Source organism: Podarcis melisellensis, assembly GCF_964234715.1.
Source record: "Podarcis melisellensis genome assembly, chromosome: 2".
NCBI classification, from domain to species: domain Eukaryota; kingdom Metazoa; phylum Chordata; class Lepidosauria; order Squamata; family Lacertidae; genus Podarcis; species Podarcis melisellensis.
In genome coordinates, this window is record NC_138529.1 from 61,274,731 (window position 1) to 61,292,380 (window position 17,650).

A 17,650-nucleotide genomic window follows, 5' to 3' on the forward strand; every position below is an offset into this window, starting at 1 on the left:
TCCAACCTCCTACAAAGCAGAAATCACAACCTCAAAGGTAAAGGGTAAACAACCTCAAAAGCATGTCTTTAAAACACAAGTCAACCTAGCACTGGCTACTTTCAACTCACTCAGGATGAAGCCACACAAAAATCTGGAGTTATTTTGCATCATAGCAAGCAGGGCTCGCATCAATAGCAACAAGATTTTTAACAAAGGTGGGTGAGTGAGTGGAAATACCCACTGCACAACTTCGTTTGCAGATAGTGGGCATTTAAATTTAAAAACAAGGGTCTCTTGGCCAAGACCGATTTTACAAATGTGAGTTCTTCCCTAGCAAGCTCACTGACTGCTGGTTGAATATAACGTCCTACAAACAAACAGCTTAAATGTCTAGCTCGGTTTTGTTCTGATGTAGCAGCCATGTGCCTCTTTATGTCCCCACCTCCCATTTTCCTTGCTCACCTTCCTAGTACAAAGCACCACTTGTCCCCTTTCTCTTAGTCTCTTTCTTGAGATAAACACACACAATTAGGTTTGTGTTGAAGTAAGATATGAGGAATCCAGCAGTGTGAACTTTCTGCTGCCTGTTCCCCATTGTGTTGCAAATGTGCCTGGGAGCTTGGGGACAACAGTCTCACACTCCGCCAGAGGTGCCAAACATCAAAAGCTTAACAAGCTCCAGCAGACCATGAATGGCTATGTATGTGCGAGCACAGCACTGATCTTTCACTGCTGTTTTCTTTTAGCCTGCCTATCCCAACAGGGCATATGGCAATAAGAAAAGCAAGCTTAATTCTTCCTTGGTGTTCTTTTGCCTCGTGGCAGCCTCTGAATTGTCAGATTCCCTCCCCACAGAGGGGCATCTAGCGTATCTGTTGTATACATTCCCCTGTACTCTGAAGACACACACAGGCCTCTGGCCTCTGACAATTCATATATTTTTGTAGGCTGGACCTCTTCTGTTTTTGTTTAACCTACACTGTGCAGCTTTTCTTTGGAATTACTTCCTTTGTTTTAAATAATACATACCCTCCAACATGATGTCCCTTTCCATCATCACCCTCACTTTATCATTTACACCCCACCCATCTGACTGGGCTGCCCCAGCTACTATGGCCTGCTTTCAACGTATATAAAAACATACTAGAAATTAAACATTTTAAAACTTCCCTATACAGGGCTGCCTTCAGATGTCTTGTAATCAGCATTCGAAACTCCCATTGTTCTAGGCGCATTTTGCTACAGGGAATTTCATAAACGCAAGCAGTTTCTGAGCTCTGGGCACAATACAGCACCTAAGAATTCAGATTAAAATTGCCACTGTTCCTAGGAAGTAAATCCCAACCAAGTTCAATGGGGCTTCCTCCCAACTAAAGCATGCATGGATAGGGGATCTGTAAACTTTTCTTTTCAACCCAACATTAAATGTTCTTTTAATGTATGATGTGCTTTGAATTCAAAATATACTAGCCAGTTATTTATGATGGTTTAAGCAGCACATGTTAAAGTGTTATCTACCTCAGACTCTCACAGTGATGCTTAAAATCAAAACAAACTTTGGAGTGGGATCACTGAACAACCCTTAAGTCTTAGGTTTGCGAACTGGACACTCAAGGTGGATGTCTCTGCCATCAGTTGTATAGGCCTTTAATATGTGTTAATTGTGGTGCCAAAAAGATATATTTATATGAAGGTAAGGGGGTGTAAGGCGAATCCAGGGCTTGTCTGCCTAGTGGAAGGAAAAGAGGACCTTTTTCTGCCTTCCCACTTTCAGCCACTCTCTGAAGACTGCAGAAGGGACCCTCTTAAGAATATTAGAGGGGTGGGCAGGGAAAAGACTAGACCACGTGAAAAACGAGCATAAGATTTGAGCTGCAGTTCATTCATTTTCAGCTTTGTATTCATGTTATTTAAAAAGTGCACTTAGACATTCCATTGTCGCGCCCATAGCCTACATTTTAAGGTGCCATTTAGCTCCTAGCTTTCATATCTCAGTTTCTAACGCTGCTTCTAATGGCTGTGTAGTTACTTATCTCCTTTATCTCTGTAAATCCAGGACTGTCCTTGGAAAATAGGGACACTTGGTAGGGTCTAATTATATGGTATTGTTGGAACATGCCCTGGGGCCTTATGGGTGAAGGGCAGGTAAGAAATCTTATACAGTGGTACTTCTAGTTACAAACTTAATTCGTTCCGGAGGTCCGTTCTTAATCTGAAACTGTTCTTAACTAGAGGCGTGCTTTCGCTAATGGAGCCTCTTGCTGCCACTGCGCCACCGGCACACGATTTCCATTCTCATCCTGGGGCAAAGTTCTCAACTTAAGGTAACTCTTCCAGGTTAGCGGAGTTTGTAACCTGAAGCGTTTGGAACTCAAGGTACCACTGTAAATAAATCCACAAAACCACCACACTCATGAGTATGCAAGAATCACTATGCTTGCACAAACACATCTGAAAGAACATGAAGTCATAGAACTTCACTGTTTTGACTATGCTCACCCTCGTGATACACCTCAGGAGCAAAAATATATCGGCCTCACATCAGTAGTAAAAAGGATTGTGAGCAATCACCTTTCTGGCGGGAACTTGATGTTCCACAGAATTTGCTCCTTGAGCTTTGTGGCAGTCCCAGATTTGTCTATCATAGGGCCCTCCCTACAAGGCACCTGTGCTTCTACCTTCTTCAGGAACAGTTTCCATTTATGACTATACAAAGCTGCTTTATACTGTAGAAAACCTAATTGATGGTTGTCAAAGAGCAGGTTTTCCCAGAGAAAGAGGCAGGACAACAACAACAGCCTCTTGGACCTATGACTTGAAATCACTTGAAATCATGGGGCAAATGGGAGTGTGGATGGGCCCTAAGTTTCAATAGGGGATGAGGTCTAAGGGACTGAGCCAAAGGCTTGTTCTGAATCAAGAGAGAAGAGAGGTATCACAGTTGTTCTGGAGGACATTCCCTGCATATGGGGAAAAGAGCAGAACTGAACAAGTTTGGATGATAGACATCCTTTAATTGGAGGCGCTGAAGCTTGAACCTTGAACTTTTATGGATGCAGATCATGAGCCCTACCACAAAGCTGTGGCTTTTACCGACAAGGCTCACCCTCTGCAGCTGCGTAAGTAGGAAGGCGTTGTGAAAATGAAAAACAGCAGGATATAAAATGTGGTTCTTCACACAGAATTGACTTCGATCCTCTCCCTGGCACTGGCAATGATACTCCTAATTTGATTAAAGATTATATATCAGCCATGGGATCTCAGCACCAGCGTGAACCTTGCATTCTCAACAAAAAAAAGTGTTAAAAGAGCTGCGCACAGATTCTCAGATATCTTCAACACTCTTGAGCCTTGTTAGCTGAACTAGCAATGGTTGTTTTCTAGAACATTGAAATATAGAATCTTGTATTTGTTTCTCTCCATTTTACAGTGTAGTGCTTTGTGCCCATCGCTCTACATTTTATTGGCTTCTTAGTACATAGAATGAATATCCTGGGAGCAGAGTGCTCCCCTTGCTAGCATTTATGAAAGTGTTTTATTGCACCAGACACCAACAACTGAAGCAAGTGTTTCATCATCATTATTGGAACACAGCACAGCTCAGCCATTGCATTTAGCGGCTATTGAGAATGGAGCAGACCTTTGGCACTAGCCTCCCTGGCCACAGAGGGATTCCTGGATGCTGTACCTTCTGGTACTTTGAATGCAAGAAGGATTCCACAGGCTAATGTCACTGAGTCTGACAGGCAGCTCTTCCTAATACAAAGCTAACATTTTCCCTAATTCGGCTCCACTGCATTTCTACTCATGCACCTGCCATGTAAAGCTTTGAATAATCCTTTTCAATCCTTGGCGTTTACATCTAGAGACTCATCATTGCGGCATTTTCTTGCTAAGCTATGCAGACATAGACACAGCTCTTAATCTTTCCCACCTAAATCACCTCCTCCTCATTGAATTCATTGTTGTCCCCGCTTACAATTCCCTCCCATTGCTTTGTCTCTGATGCCTGCAGTGAGTGCGGGTGTGTGTGTGCAAGAAACAAAGGAGGCAAACCAACAAAAATGAACCAACAACAACAGTTTTCTTCTTCTCATGGGCACACTACACCTCTTCTTTTAATCTGCTTTCTGGAAAAAAACACACTGGCTCTTAAGTTTTCAATATGTCCATACCATTGGTGCCACTAGCTGGCAAAGACTGCAGAGCCATCAATGGTCTAAGCCATTATAAGGCAGTCTTGTTCTCTGTGCTATAGTTCTGGCTGCAATTCCAGCAACGGCAGCCAATTATGTGGAACAAGAGCGAGGAAACGCACATCGTAACAATGTCAGAATGTCGGGTTAACTGGACTAGACATTGCAGTGGGAAGTGGGGAGCTCCACGCAGGCTTCCCATTTCCAGCAAGAGCTCCTTATTCCTTGCAAAGGGAAATAATCTTGACTTCATTGACTTCAATGGGATTTAAGCAGTTGAGGTGTCGCCACCATTCTCTGCATACTTCTGTCAGAGGAGGTACCATGAATTGAGTAAACATGCATATGACTATGCTGTATGCGTAGGATTGCAGCCTCAATCTAGAGGGGTAATAAACCTTTAATTCTATGATAAACTGGTTGAGGAGGCGCAGTGTCTATTTCTGCATACTTAATGGTACTGATTCAGTACTGAATTTGTACCGAAGATGCAACCGTACCAATTTGACAGGTCAAATGATATCTACCTTGGATTCCCTCCTCCCACACACATCTAATGATCTTGCTGATGCACAGCTCAATATTTTATTTGATCTAAATAAAACACCATGCCCTCCCCACCCAGCTCCCCTACTGTACTAGGCCTTCGGTACTCTTCACAATCCACAAACCCCAATCCTGGCTACCAAGGGCCCTGCTCTGCATTCTCCTCAAATGCTTTTTCCTGGCTGGAATGCCTAATCTTAAACTGGGATAATTCATCTTGTTTGCCTTGATGGAGAATAAAAGATGTGAGTGCTGGTTAGTGGGTGAGCGTATGCAGAAACATCTGGCTTTTAGTGTTTCAAGGCAAAAGAGTGCCACCTTTTGCTCCACCCATTTTTGCCTCTGTTCCCGCCCACCACTGGCATGAAGCCCTTGGAAGGTTGCCCTGTGATGAAATGCCATCCCTGAGACTGAAAGGACCCATGCATGTAGCACTAGGTCAACCTTGTAAATAAGTCCATTCAATCCCGCAGAAATTCCTACTAGCCTGCTTAGTGCTGTCAAAGGAACACAGAAGGGCTTTCCCCTCCTTTGGCAATCCACTTATTTTTTATTCAGGGCACAGAGGGGAGGCTGGGCTCTCCACTCATCCTTTGCCGACCCTCCATGCAATTCCTTGTTGCCAGCAGTGAGTGCTTAAATACAAGGTCGCATTTGATGCACATTTGTAGTACTTTTTTAAAAAAAGAAATGAATAATCCCTAAGTGGTACATAAATACAAATTAAGTGTAGGTTCCTAAATTTCTCAAGTGGGTTCTGTCAGCTGCCAAGGAGGGAATCAGCTTGCTTATACCACTCACAGTGTCCTGAGGAGAACACCTCTCACCTAGCGTAGGAACAAATGTTCCTCTTTTGACTGACAAAACATAGCAAAGAATGGTTGAGCAGCACGAGAGAAAGCTTTCTTCCCTGTGACGTCTGTCCATGTAATTCCAATTGCGTCAGTTATTGGCGTGCATCAACCATATCCTTCTCAAGAAATGAAGGAAAAATAGGAAGCAGACTTATACTGAGTGGAAGCACCGGTTGGTCCAGCTCACAACTGTCTACACTAATAGGGGAGGCTCCTGCCATGGCTGCATACCGTCCAGCTTTTCTGGAGCCAAAACTGGGGCACACAACTTCTGGGATGAGCTCTCAGGTGAGTCACATGACACGTGCCACACTTTTTTCAGCGTGAGATCTCACACGGTGCCCAAAAATGAACATTTTTGGGCGCCACACAGCCTGAAAATTTGCTTTTGGGAGGAAGTCAAGTGCTTTAAATGTTTGGTGTGGTTGTATTCAGCTTAAAGTCTGCCCAAGGCCTGGTCTGAAAGCATGGCAGTTGCTAGTCCTACCTGGAAATGCCAGGAACTGGTTGTGTTTATATTTCCTGTTCAGGCATATAATGCCTGAATAGGCTTATCTTGGAGTAAACCCAATATTGTGGCCTTGGCTCAGGTTTACATGCAATTGTTAGGTGGCTTTAGGCACCTAATAACACTCTCAGCTATCCCACCTACAATGTGCAAATAACAATGTGAGATACTACCCAGGGCTGTCATAAAGGAGATATGGGAAACCTTTGGCCCGCCAATTTTGGCTGAACTATAACTTCATCAGTCCCAGCAGGCATGACAAATAGCTATGGATGATGGGACCTGTGGTTCAGCAACTGTTGGCGGCCAACCATTTCCGTGAAATGTTGTGTGAATTGCTCTGAATCCTTTAAAATGCTTATTATTTCTAGAGAGGGATGTTTCTTCGAGCCCCCTGACCAAGCGACACGGCAGAACAACATGTTTTGTTCTGCTGTTGCCATGTCATTTCCAACAAGTTGGATGGCTGTTTGCTGTACAGTATTTAACTCCAGTTGCCATCCTGTGTGGGTTTGCTGCAAACTCCACTTGTTCTATTGTGAAAGAAGAAAGTATCCTCCTTCAGTTTCTGAGAAGAGCCAACAGGAAATAATGATCACTGTGTGAACGGAATGTGTGGGGATACTCAGATATAGCAAGGAGCGGTGCAAAGGAGCAAGAGGAGCCTTTTTCCTTTTCAGAAAGGACGTAGTGTGTGTTTGGTTGTACATGGTAATATTGCTTCTATTCATGCTTTAAAAAAAGCCCAAGAGGTGCTATGATATCAAACACATGACATGGCAATGAATTTGCATTGGGTCCTGTAGTAGTACTGTACTGTTATGTGAAATCTGTAGTTCTTCCAGAAGGTTTGGAAATTGTCACTCACTTATCAACATCAGCAAGATTGTCTATGTTTAAATAATAGTAATAGTAGTAGTAATAATAGTAGTAGTAGCAGTAGTAGATCCATCTTCTGTATCAGAATGTCTGAGAATTTGGGACAAAGAGTGTTTGGTTGGGTTGACAGGGAGATAATGGCATCACTTAGATAACACATCAAACCATGATTCAGTGCAATATGAATGAGCACAGCTCTTTGGGAAGTCCTCCTTCCTTTGCCTTCCTCCAGCATGGTGAGGAGGAGGATTTTTAGGCCTTTTCTCTTTGTCTTATTTAACAATAGCACCCCATTTTGTGTAAGCACACACCATGGTTGAATACAAACCATGATTAGTTTCAACAAGCCAGCCTAATAATCCATGGTTAGAAATTGGCTTGTCTGGAAACTAATTTGTCTCAAATTTCAAATGAATTTTGTTTATGCTACGCATCTTGGGGATAAAATCCCAGAGCCCATGCAAGTAGGAGTGATTCCACAGACCACATCTCACTCCTCCGCTTTGACCCTGACTCTCCCCCTGAACAAGCCCTCCTGCCTCACACTGAGGATGCTATAACTATGTATTTTGCAGAGCTTCCAGAGGGTCACTCCCGCCTGGTTTGTTGGGGTTCGTAGTTAATAAGCCTGGTCATTCTCCTAGTTGGAAATCATCCCCCAAGGAATCAGTGGTCCCCAGCATCCTGTCTGAAGCAGTCACAGGCCAATAAAATTTGCTGGTGGACAAAGCACAGCAAGCTCCCTGGCTTAAGTACAAAAGCTGCAAACAGCAGGGTGTTACTGCCATTGTAGATAGCTGGGGGGGGAGGTGCACCTGTTCTTTTAACTGTGACTGGCAGGTGAGATCTCACTCTCCTGTTTTGCAAAGAAGTGATCGCTAAGCATTTCATTTTACCTTCACAGCCAGGGAACAAAGAGGCAGGGAATTTTATCCTCCCACTCTGCCCTTTTATACAGAGGTATTTCCTTCATTCCCTTAATACTGAAAGCGATGTGAGAAATGTAACCCTTCTATACAATTGCAAGCTGGAAGGTGGGGCAGTGGGAGGGGGGAATAGCCAGGAGGCTCTACACAGGATATCTCTTGAAACACAGGCCTAGTTTCAACTGTAAACAGTTGATTCATGTGTGGCAGATGTCTGGCTCGAAGGGCAATCCAGCCAGATGGGTGGGGTATAAATAATAAAATGGTTATTATTATTCTTATTATTATTACTCAAGAGGGGGCAATGGCATTCATGAAAGGCAGAAGAATGTCCACCCTTCTGCTTACACTGCCCTTAAACCTTAGGCTGCTAAAAGATTGTCCTAACACATGGCAGGGAATCAAGAACTCTGCTTCTTCCTTTTGCACCTGCTGTTGGAGGTCTATACTCTGTTGGACTAGAGCCACTGGCAGGGAACCAGTTAATTGAAGGAGAGAAGGTACCCAAGGTGGTCAGATAGATGGAGGGAAAGATGGCTCTGCAAAACTGCAGTCCTATAAACGTCACACACTTTGGGTTCTGCCATGCATCCCCTGACAGACTGCAGCCAAGTGAAGGTAGCGCTCAGCAAAGAGAAGTCCCCCCACTACTGAAACAGACATACCTTTTCTCTGACATACTGAGTAAGTTCTGAGTTCTCTGGGCTCACTTTATGGCTCCTGTGAACAGGTCTATCACTAGGGGGTTTGCACTGGTAAGTGGGGTGCAGGCTTTATCTCAATGGGAACTAATGACACACCAGAGGAGGAAAAGTCCCATTGCACTAGCAGCAGTCCTTCCATGAGTGCAATTATTTAGTTGAATACCACCCCCAGTCCGCATGTATGTCTACATGTGGGAGAGAAGTATATGGGGTCTCTACATCACTGTCTGCAGAATACTTTGAGATCATCAGCCCCATATAAGGGATCTGGAAAGAGCTAGAACCAGACAGTTACAAACCTTTCCCTTGCTTTTACCCATCTCCTGTCATATGGACTGAAATGCTAAATGAATGTCTCCTTCTTCCTCAAAGCAACCTCTCCTTCTGTTTGTGCTATTGCAATCTGTCACTATGAAATGAGAGAAAAGAAGGAGCAGCAGTTAGTGTGGAGGAGACGGCCAGAACAGATCCAGCTCTTCTTAAAACTCAAAAGGTACAAAGGGAAATTAGGAGACACTAAGTAAAATGGTTTGACCAAACTGTGGGAGGCAGTGGAAGACAGAAGTGCCTGGCGTGCTCTGGTCCATGGGGTCACGAAGAGTCGGACACGACTATACGACTAAAAAACAACAAAGTAAAATGGAACACGAATTTAAGAAAGGAGGAGCTACAATAACTCTGGAGACTAAAGCTACAATCCTACGCACACTTCCCTAGGAGTAATGGGACTCAATGGGGCTTACTTCTCAGTAGGCATGTACAGACTAGCAGCTGTTCAGCACAATCCTCACATACACAAAAGTAAGTCCCACCCTTTTCAATGGGGCGTATTCCCACATAAGTGGATATAGATGCAGCCTTAGTGGTCCACCTAGAATAGATCTGGCAGTCACATTGGGCCCCGGAATCCACACCAGACTGATGCAGAATGGATTATATTTGGTGATAATAATATGTTGTTATGGGTTTGATTTGCTTACCTTTTCAGCGCCAACACCATACATTACATTTCTAGGTATTGTAAGCAATGCCTACAAACACAATGCCACACAAGCATACTGATCAAGGACCTTTGTATGGCTGCTTCTACCTCCTAATGTTGTTGTTGTGATTATTAATTTTGGCCCTCCTCTTCACTGCTGCGCACACAAGCAGTTTACAACACATAGGTATAAAGCTCTCTGAAATTAAAATGGGATGGTTTTAAATGACTAGATTTGAAGCTTTCAGTAAAACCAACATCTGAGACATTTTCATTTTCTTATTTTGATTCAGAATATGTATGCAGCGTCTGGGCAACATTATGAGAAAGGTTGCCTGGATAAAATTTGACCCTGAAAACATGCTCTCAGTAGCAGCCTTGGTTTACCTCTGTGTGAAACAGCCCTAAAATATATAGAAAAGCTGTTGGGTGGATACTGAAAACTATTTCCAACATGGTTGCCAGGATACAGAAAGCCACGTGACCAGGTTTTCTGTAGCATCTATCTACTTGTGGAGCAAGTTTTAGCACACAACCCACTATCATGCATCTGTGCTAAGAACTCACATGCAGAGAAATCGCAAGGAATGAGATCTGTGGAGGAACTTTCCTTTGCATTCCTTAGCATTCACGTCTACTCAGTCTGGCATCCTCTCCAGGCATTGGTACAGGTTTCAGGGCAGCTTCATTTATACCTATTCCTATTCAGCTGGAGTTGTACCTACAGTTAAACTACTGCAACAATCAGGCAGTGGCAAACTTAGTTGTGTTAAATATCCCGAAGGAAAATGCAGAGGAAGCTGTTCGATTCCCCAACACATTTTCCAGTGCAGAGTCCTGTCTATCAGTGGCTGTAGCACAGGAGAATTCTTCCTTCCTCATCCTCAGGAAAGAAAGGTACCCATACGCAGCACAAATATGTGGTTTGTATTAGTCTGGAACCATTCATGCTCATCCTTAACATGCTGCTTTCAGTCTAGATGTATTGTGTCGATCCTGCCATCCAGACAGGTGGGTGTGTTTACTTGGCATGTGTTTGAAACTCTCCCCTTGTGATCTTGATATATGCCTACCCACAATGTCACTGGGCAGGTGTGGATACACCATTGCTGGGACCGCCTGCATCTGTTTTCAGATGGGCAAATACAAAATCAATCCGCTATGAGCTTTTATTTTTGGAATGAATCCAGCTTGTCGAGAAGCATTTTTCAAGGGCAAAAAAGAAAAAAGAAAAAAGTGCAACACAGCTAGGTAGGAAAACCAAGTGCTCAATCACTCTTCATTCCAGAATGATGTATGTGGAGGGTAAGAGATGGGAAGGGTAAGCTTCTAGGGAATATTGTTTGTAAAGTTCAGAGCCATGCTTTTGTGAAGGAGCATCCAGGGAATTCCTCACACACCTACTGTTCATGCCTCTGGGTGGGGGGAGTACTTCTAGGGAATCCACCTATTTCAGTTTCTCTCAGTTTCCCATTTCTCCAATCTTAAAATACATTTCTGCATCAGTTTTTGATTTTTTAAAAAGAGTTACATCCCCATGAGAATTTGTCAGCATTTTCTGTTGCTGATTTCTCCTAATACACACAGTTTTGCAAGTAACTTTCAACATTTTTGTGTTATCTTCACTAATATATTCACTTCCCCCTGATAAAACACATTTTTGTAGGCATTTTTTTGGTTGGGGAACTGCACTGCAAAATTTGGAAGAATAGCTGTGTTAAGCCTACATACTGTATTGGGAAATATGAACCAGATTGAATTTTTTTTCTCACATCCCAAAGTGTTTCCTGCATCTTTGGGGACTCATGACTTTAACATAGATACCTCTTCCCCTATCTGTTGTGTGCTATAGTAATGCCTGCCTCCTCCATCAACGAAAAGAAAAGAACTCACACTGAAACTCACCTACAGGTGGTACCTAACACCAAGGAAACTAGCGCTAATACACCCAGGAACCTCACCAAAATGCTGGAGAGGGTCACCTCCACAGGCACATACCTCCACATGTGGTGGGAGTGTCCCAAAATCCAACTATTCTGGACAACAGCCATACAAGAAATATGTAAAATAACTAAGCAAGTAATAGACATCACCCCAGAATTGGCCCTACTAAACATCTTCCAAGACAACAATGCCCATTTACACCACAAAGAACTCATAACCCACCTGCTCTCAGCAGCCAGAAACACCATAACCAGACACTGGAGAGACCTGTCAGGAGTAAGCATGGACCAATGGTACCAAATAGTATGGGAAACAGCCCTACTAGAAAAATTAACTAATAAACTGAAACTGACACGGGGACAAACAGAAGAAGACGCCTTCACCCCGATATGGCTCCCCTTTATCACATACACAGCCCTACAGGACAATGACAATAATCCACCAACAGCATACAAATCAATATGGCTAACCTGATCCAAAACACACACACACACCTCACTCACACACGAAAACAAAGATCACCACAGCCAATCACAAGCAAACAATCATACCCTAGGCCAACCCCAACCTCTCTCACCACCAAAGGAACACAAGTGAACAACACAAGCAACGCTGACACAAAACTCTACATACATCAAACATAATAGAAACACCGCCACCCCACCCCACCCCTATCCATCTTCCCTCTCTCCACCCCCCTTTCTTTCTTTTTTCTTTTTTTTTTCTTCTTCCCCTAATGCCTTTGTAAAAATGTTACATGGAAAAAAAAATACGAGGCACTACACTTCTGTAAAACAAGAAAATCCTTAATAAAATATTTTTTTTAAAAAAAGTAATGCCTGCCTCCCCCCTTTTTTTTACAACACAGATAAGGCACCACTTTTCTGTTCTCTTCTCTTCTGTTCTCTTCTCTTTTTGCAATTCCACATACAGGGTTCGGCAACCTAGCAATTATTCAATCACTCTTCTTTGCAATTGTTCCCATTTAAGTTTCTCTATTTTGACTAAAACCAGATTCTAAATGAGGCCAGAGCTTCTTCGTATAGTGGTATTTAATATATTCTTATTCCCTACTAGAATTCCCACCTTAAGAGTTATAAAATGGCTTATTTTGCCTTAGGGTCTATGCGCAGCATATGGCGAGCTGAAACACCCTTCCTTACAGGTACCTGCCCACATCCACCTGCTCAGATAAACACCTGGCACAGTGCTGGCAGTAAACACACTTACACTCATGTATAAATACTCCTCCCAGCGTTTCTGCAGTGACACCCTGTGCCGCAAAGTTGTGCTCACACATATCTATGCAATAATAAATGCGCATCAACATTTTGAGCAGAATCATTCAATCCAGTTCATACATCGCTTGATTATGCAACATAATTTCTACAGTTCTCCCACACCTGGCTCACACACTGCATCCATGATGTATGCTTTGATCATATAGGTAAGCACAGATGAAGTACTTCTTGAGGAGGTGTTGATGTGGAAAGCACCCAGTGTGATCCAAGCTGTGGCTACTCATCTGATGCTGATGAGTGTGATGTGGAAGTGGCCTCATGGCAGTAACCATGTTGCCAAGCAGGGTTAGAAACTGGGATAGAAAAGCTAGGAGCCAAATGGCTCCTGGGACCTGGGTTCTGGGCGCCAAAACAGAATGTCTGGTCGCCACTGGTGGGCGGAGTGTCGGCAACACTTTTTATTTATTATTTATATAAGCAATTCACATAAGAGACATATTGTTAATATCACATTTTTATCAGAAATTGTAGATACGTGTTTAATTTGATGTTTATAATAAAAAATATTTGTACCTTACTTCAGTTTCCAAAACACTCTACTCTTTATTGTTAAACTCCTTAACATACTGTTTATTCTTAACATCTACATCAAGGTTTCAAAGCACATACATTTCAGTAATGCTTGAGTGTCAGCCAGGCACAAAAAATGGCACCCATACTTTTTGAAGTACTCGCAAATGGATAATCTTTAGGTGCAAAATGCGCCTGGCACCCTGCTAATTTCGAACCCTGTTGCCAAGATACTGTATTAATTGGGCCTAAGACACACACACATATACTACAGTCTTTCCTACATCCAATGTCAGTCTCTAACATCAGTTGAGACCAGCTACTTGAATGAACTACTCTTCATACCACACAGAGACTGTGAGTAGGATTTGCCAGCGATGACATGTTGTGATTAACCCTAAACCCTTCAGATAAGGCAGAAAAGAAATAAAAACAAAGTAAACGATGAACCCCCTTTCTCAGGAGACTCACCAAATCCCAGCCCAAACATCTGAAATCATTGCAAGACATGGCCACATTCACTGCAAAATATGTTTGTGTTTATCTGCAGTTGGACTGGGGCTGGAAGAATTTAGACCATTTCTCTTCCATGCTGCCCTAGTCCAATAGCTAATATCTGATGCTTCCCAGTAATGCCTTAATTTAGAGTTTCTACATAGGAGCAGCTCATACATGCATGCCTACATCCAGCACAACCAGAGGTGTTGAAAGGTCTCAATAACTTTTCACATACGCATATTCACAAGTACCTATGGATGATAGTTCCCTCTTGCTACCAGTCCCTGGACGCGTTAAGATTTTTTAAAAAAACAGATTAAAATCTGTACATTAAAAGAACAACCACTCCAAACACAAACTGTAGAAGGAAATGGGAAAGGGAGTTTCTAAGTACAGCATGTCACCATGTCCTTTGGCAGGATCTGCACTGGGGGTGGGAGGCGGGAAGAGGCAGGGGGAATCCCTCTTTATTCAAACAAAAGCTGGTGTCACCGTGAAGCATGGCAGGGCAGCAGGGAACCTTCTGCTTATGAATATGTAAAGCTACTGATTTCTGGGTACTGCACATGTCGCTTGAAACAATGGTCTCCGCGTTTGATGGCAAATGAATAATGGAAATATGTGGGGGAGTTTAGTTTTTTAACTAGTCGGCTAATTGAAAAGCCTCCTTTGTTCCTTTACTCAAAACACCCTTTTGACCTGAAAGAAAGGCAAATCCTGCATTTTCCACCTCTCTCCCACTACTTTACTTATCTAAAGCAACACACCTAACCACTCACCTTTGGCCTTCCTCTCAGCACATCTCTGTCTATGCAGCAACCTATTCACCAGGATGCCTGGTGAAGGTCCAGCACCTCAAAAATAATATTCTTGAGCTGCTCAGAAAGGTGCAAAAAAGAGCAGCCAAAATGGTCAAGGAGCTGCAGCAACTCCCCAAATGGTTGCAACATTTTGAGTCTTTTCAGTTTAGGAAAAAACTTTAAAAGAAAAAGAAACTTTATTAATTTTTAAAATAAAGACAAAATACAAACAACATTGAATGAACAGATACAAATGTGGGGGAAAAGAGAAGTAGAATGGATAAAAGGGAAGAAAAGGGAAAATAATACTCTACATTAATTCATGTGATGCATCTTTTATAATCACAATCCAAAACATCGAGAAAAAGATGATTTTGGGTATAAAATTATGTATATTATGGAGACAATGGACAGATTACCTCCCCCCCTTTTTCCTAATGCTGAAATCCGGGCTCATTCAATGAAGCTGAATGGTGGGAGAATCAGGAGAAAAGGAAGTACTGTACTTCTTGACATCAATCAGCTAGATAGCTCAGTTAGTTAGATAGTGGTGCTGATATGCTAAGGTTGTAGGTTTGCCCCCCATATGAAACAGCTGCATATTCCTGCACTGCAGGGGGTTGGACTAAATGATCCTCAGGGTCCCTTCCAACTCTGCAATTCTATGATTCACGCACCACATAGCTAGAATGCACTGCCACAAGACATGGTGCTAGCCACCAATTTAGGTGGCTTCAACATGGGCTTAGAAAAACTTGTGGGTGATAAGATGGCCAGTGGCTGCTCGTCATGATATACTAATTTCAGGATCAGAAGCAGCATGCCTTTGAACACCAGTCACTGAGGAACATGAACGGGAAAACACCGTTGCATTCTCGTTCTGCTTTTATGGGCTTTCCATAGGCATCTGGTTAGCCATGGTGGGAAGCAGAATGGTGTAGCAGATGAGTCTTCTGGTCTGATTCAGCACAAATTTTCATGCATTCATATATGCAAGTGTCCTGACCACCTGAAAGAGGACTGCTCTGAAGAACAGAATAAGAAGAATATTCTTATTACTGTACCCTGCCCTCTGCAGGGTTCTGTGGGTGAAATAGGTGTGCAGGCTATACTTAAGACAGCACACACTATGCATTATAAGGTGGAGTCCATTCCACTGCCTGTCAGATTGCAGGGAGAGGGTGCTTTGCAGTCTAATTGTGCTGTTAATGGGGCAAGTAAAAAGCAAGGATTTCCTGCTTTCAGGCTTCCCATAGGCACCTGGTTGGCCACTGTGAGAACAGGATGCTGGACTAGATGAGCCATTGGCATGAACTAGCAGGACTTTTTCTTACACTGCAATCAGCTACCTTTGAAGCTTGCAATTTACTTGGCTGACTGCTGGACCCTAATGAGAGGGAAGCTGCAGCTGGTGAACCTGGCCTGCATCCCACTCTCTCCCTGACAGCCAAAATGCCTCTAATGATGCTGTCCCCTTACCTAGTTTCCCAGGTAGCCTGCAGAGGCACAACAATAGTTTAGTAGTGGCCTTGGAGCAGGCTATCCAGGAATATTGTCCTGCCGACTTTAAAAGGATTGCATGCATCAATAGCTATTTATCCAAGGTCATTTGCAAAGTACACTTAAGCCTTGATTCAGACAGTGTTTAGCAGTGTATTTTTCTGCTATGCAAATGAACCACAGCAAACTTCAGGTTCTTATTTCCCACCACCTCCCACCCTCACACAGAGAAGGAGATTGGGAACACCCAGTTACGAGTTTTAAACTAATCAGTTAATTGAAATAGGAAACTGTGGTTTGTAAACTATGAGCAGTGAAAGCAAGTCTGTATCTGAAACCTAAACCTGTTCTGGGCTCCCCCCACCCCCAAAGAGTATATTTAGGAGGTGCATGAGACGAGGAGATGGAGGGGGAAAGTCCAGTTGCATGAGCCAACTCTGTTCCATGCATGCAACAATTTAGTTCAATCCCAGCCCAGTTAGATCCTGGCAATTCTCACTAATCCTGAGGCGAAGTTCTTAACCCGAGGTAATATTTCTGGGTTAGCGGAGTCTGTAACCTGAAGCGTATGTAACCTGAGTGTATGTAACCCGAGGTACCACTGTAATTATATTTTAAACTACAGTTCCTTGAGTCTGGACATCACCTATAACTGGGGAAATATTTGTTTTCTGTGAATATAATTTCCTGCAGCAATTTTCTAATCCAGTGCATGAAACAGGAGTTGAACGGGAAGTCAAGGCTCAACATGCCTTGTTCACATAGTGAGAAACCATGGTTGCCTGTTTCATCTGAATTGCACCTAAGGCAGCAATCTGAAACAAACTTGCTTGGGGCTAAGCCCCGTTGAGCACAGCAGAATTTGCTCTTGAGTAAATGCACAGAGGACTGTAGATGTTTCTTGCTATAAGGATGTACTCCTGTGAGTCTGAGAAGAGGGAAAAGAGGGGAAAGATTTTAAAAATAACGGGGGATGGATTAAGGTGGAGAGGAAAGAAATAATGTAACTCAATCTGTGCTTCCTGAAAGATCTGGAGACTGCTGTGTTTCCTTCCCTTTCCTGCTGCCAACTTGCATTCACATGGAGCATCGAAGCACTCAGTCCAGGAGGGAGCACCCTTCAGAAGGATCACACCATCTGCTCTCAGTGGCAGCAAGTTATCGAAGTCCTGCGCCATAACATTTTGGAAGAAGTTGAGTTAGAAATGAAAAGGACTCGATATGTCAGTGTCTACACACAATATTTTACCAGTCAATAATACTAATAAACCTGTGAAATATGTCAGGAGCGAATGTATCTGCAGGATGTGCAACGCCCAGGTCTAAATGGCTCCTTCAGCCTTCCAGGTCACCAGAACAACCCGGACAAGTGAATCTCTTATGAATCTAGTACACCTTGTGGCTGGATATGATGAATGTGATACATCATGCAGCAGACACCTGTCCTCTATGGGGAAGGGTTGTAGCATCTGTTTTGCATGCAGAAGGTCCCAGATTCAATCCCTGGCATCTCCAGGTAC

General features: G+C 43.2%; 1 protein-coding gene across 4 annotated transcripts in view; it reads right to left on the reverse strand.

Annotated features, from left to right (window-relative positions):
* Nucleotides 1–17,650, reverse strand: part of CAMK2A (calcium/calmodulin dependent protein kinase II alpha) — a gene marked incomplete at its 3' end in the record, with an annotated part of 118,545 nt that overhangs the window by 68,689 nt on the left and 32,206 nt on the right. The window lies entirely within an intron of this gene.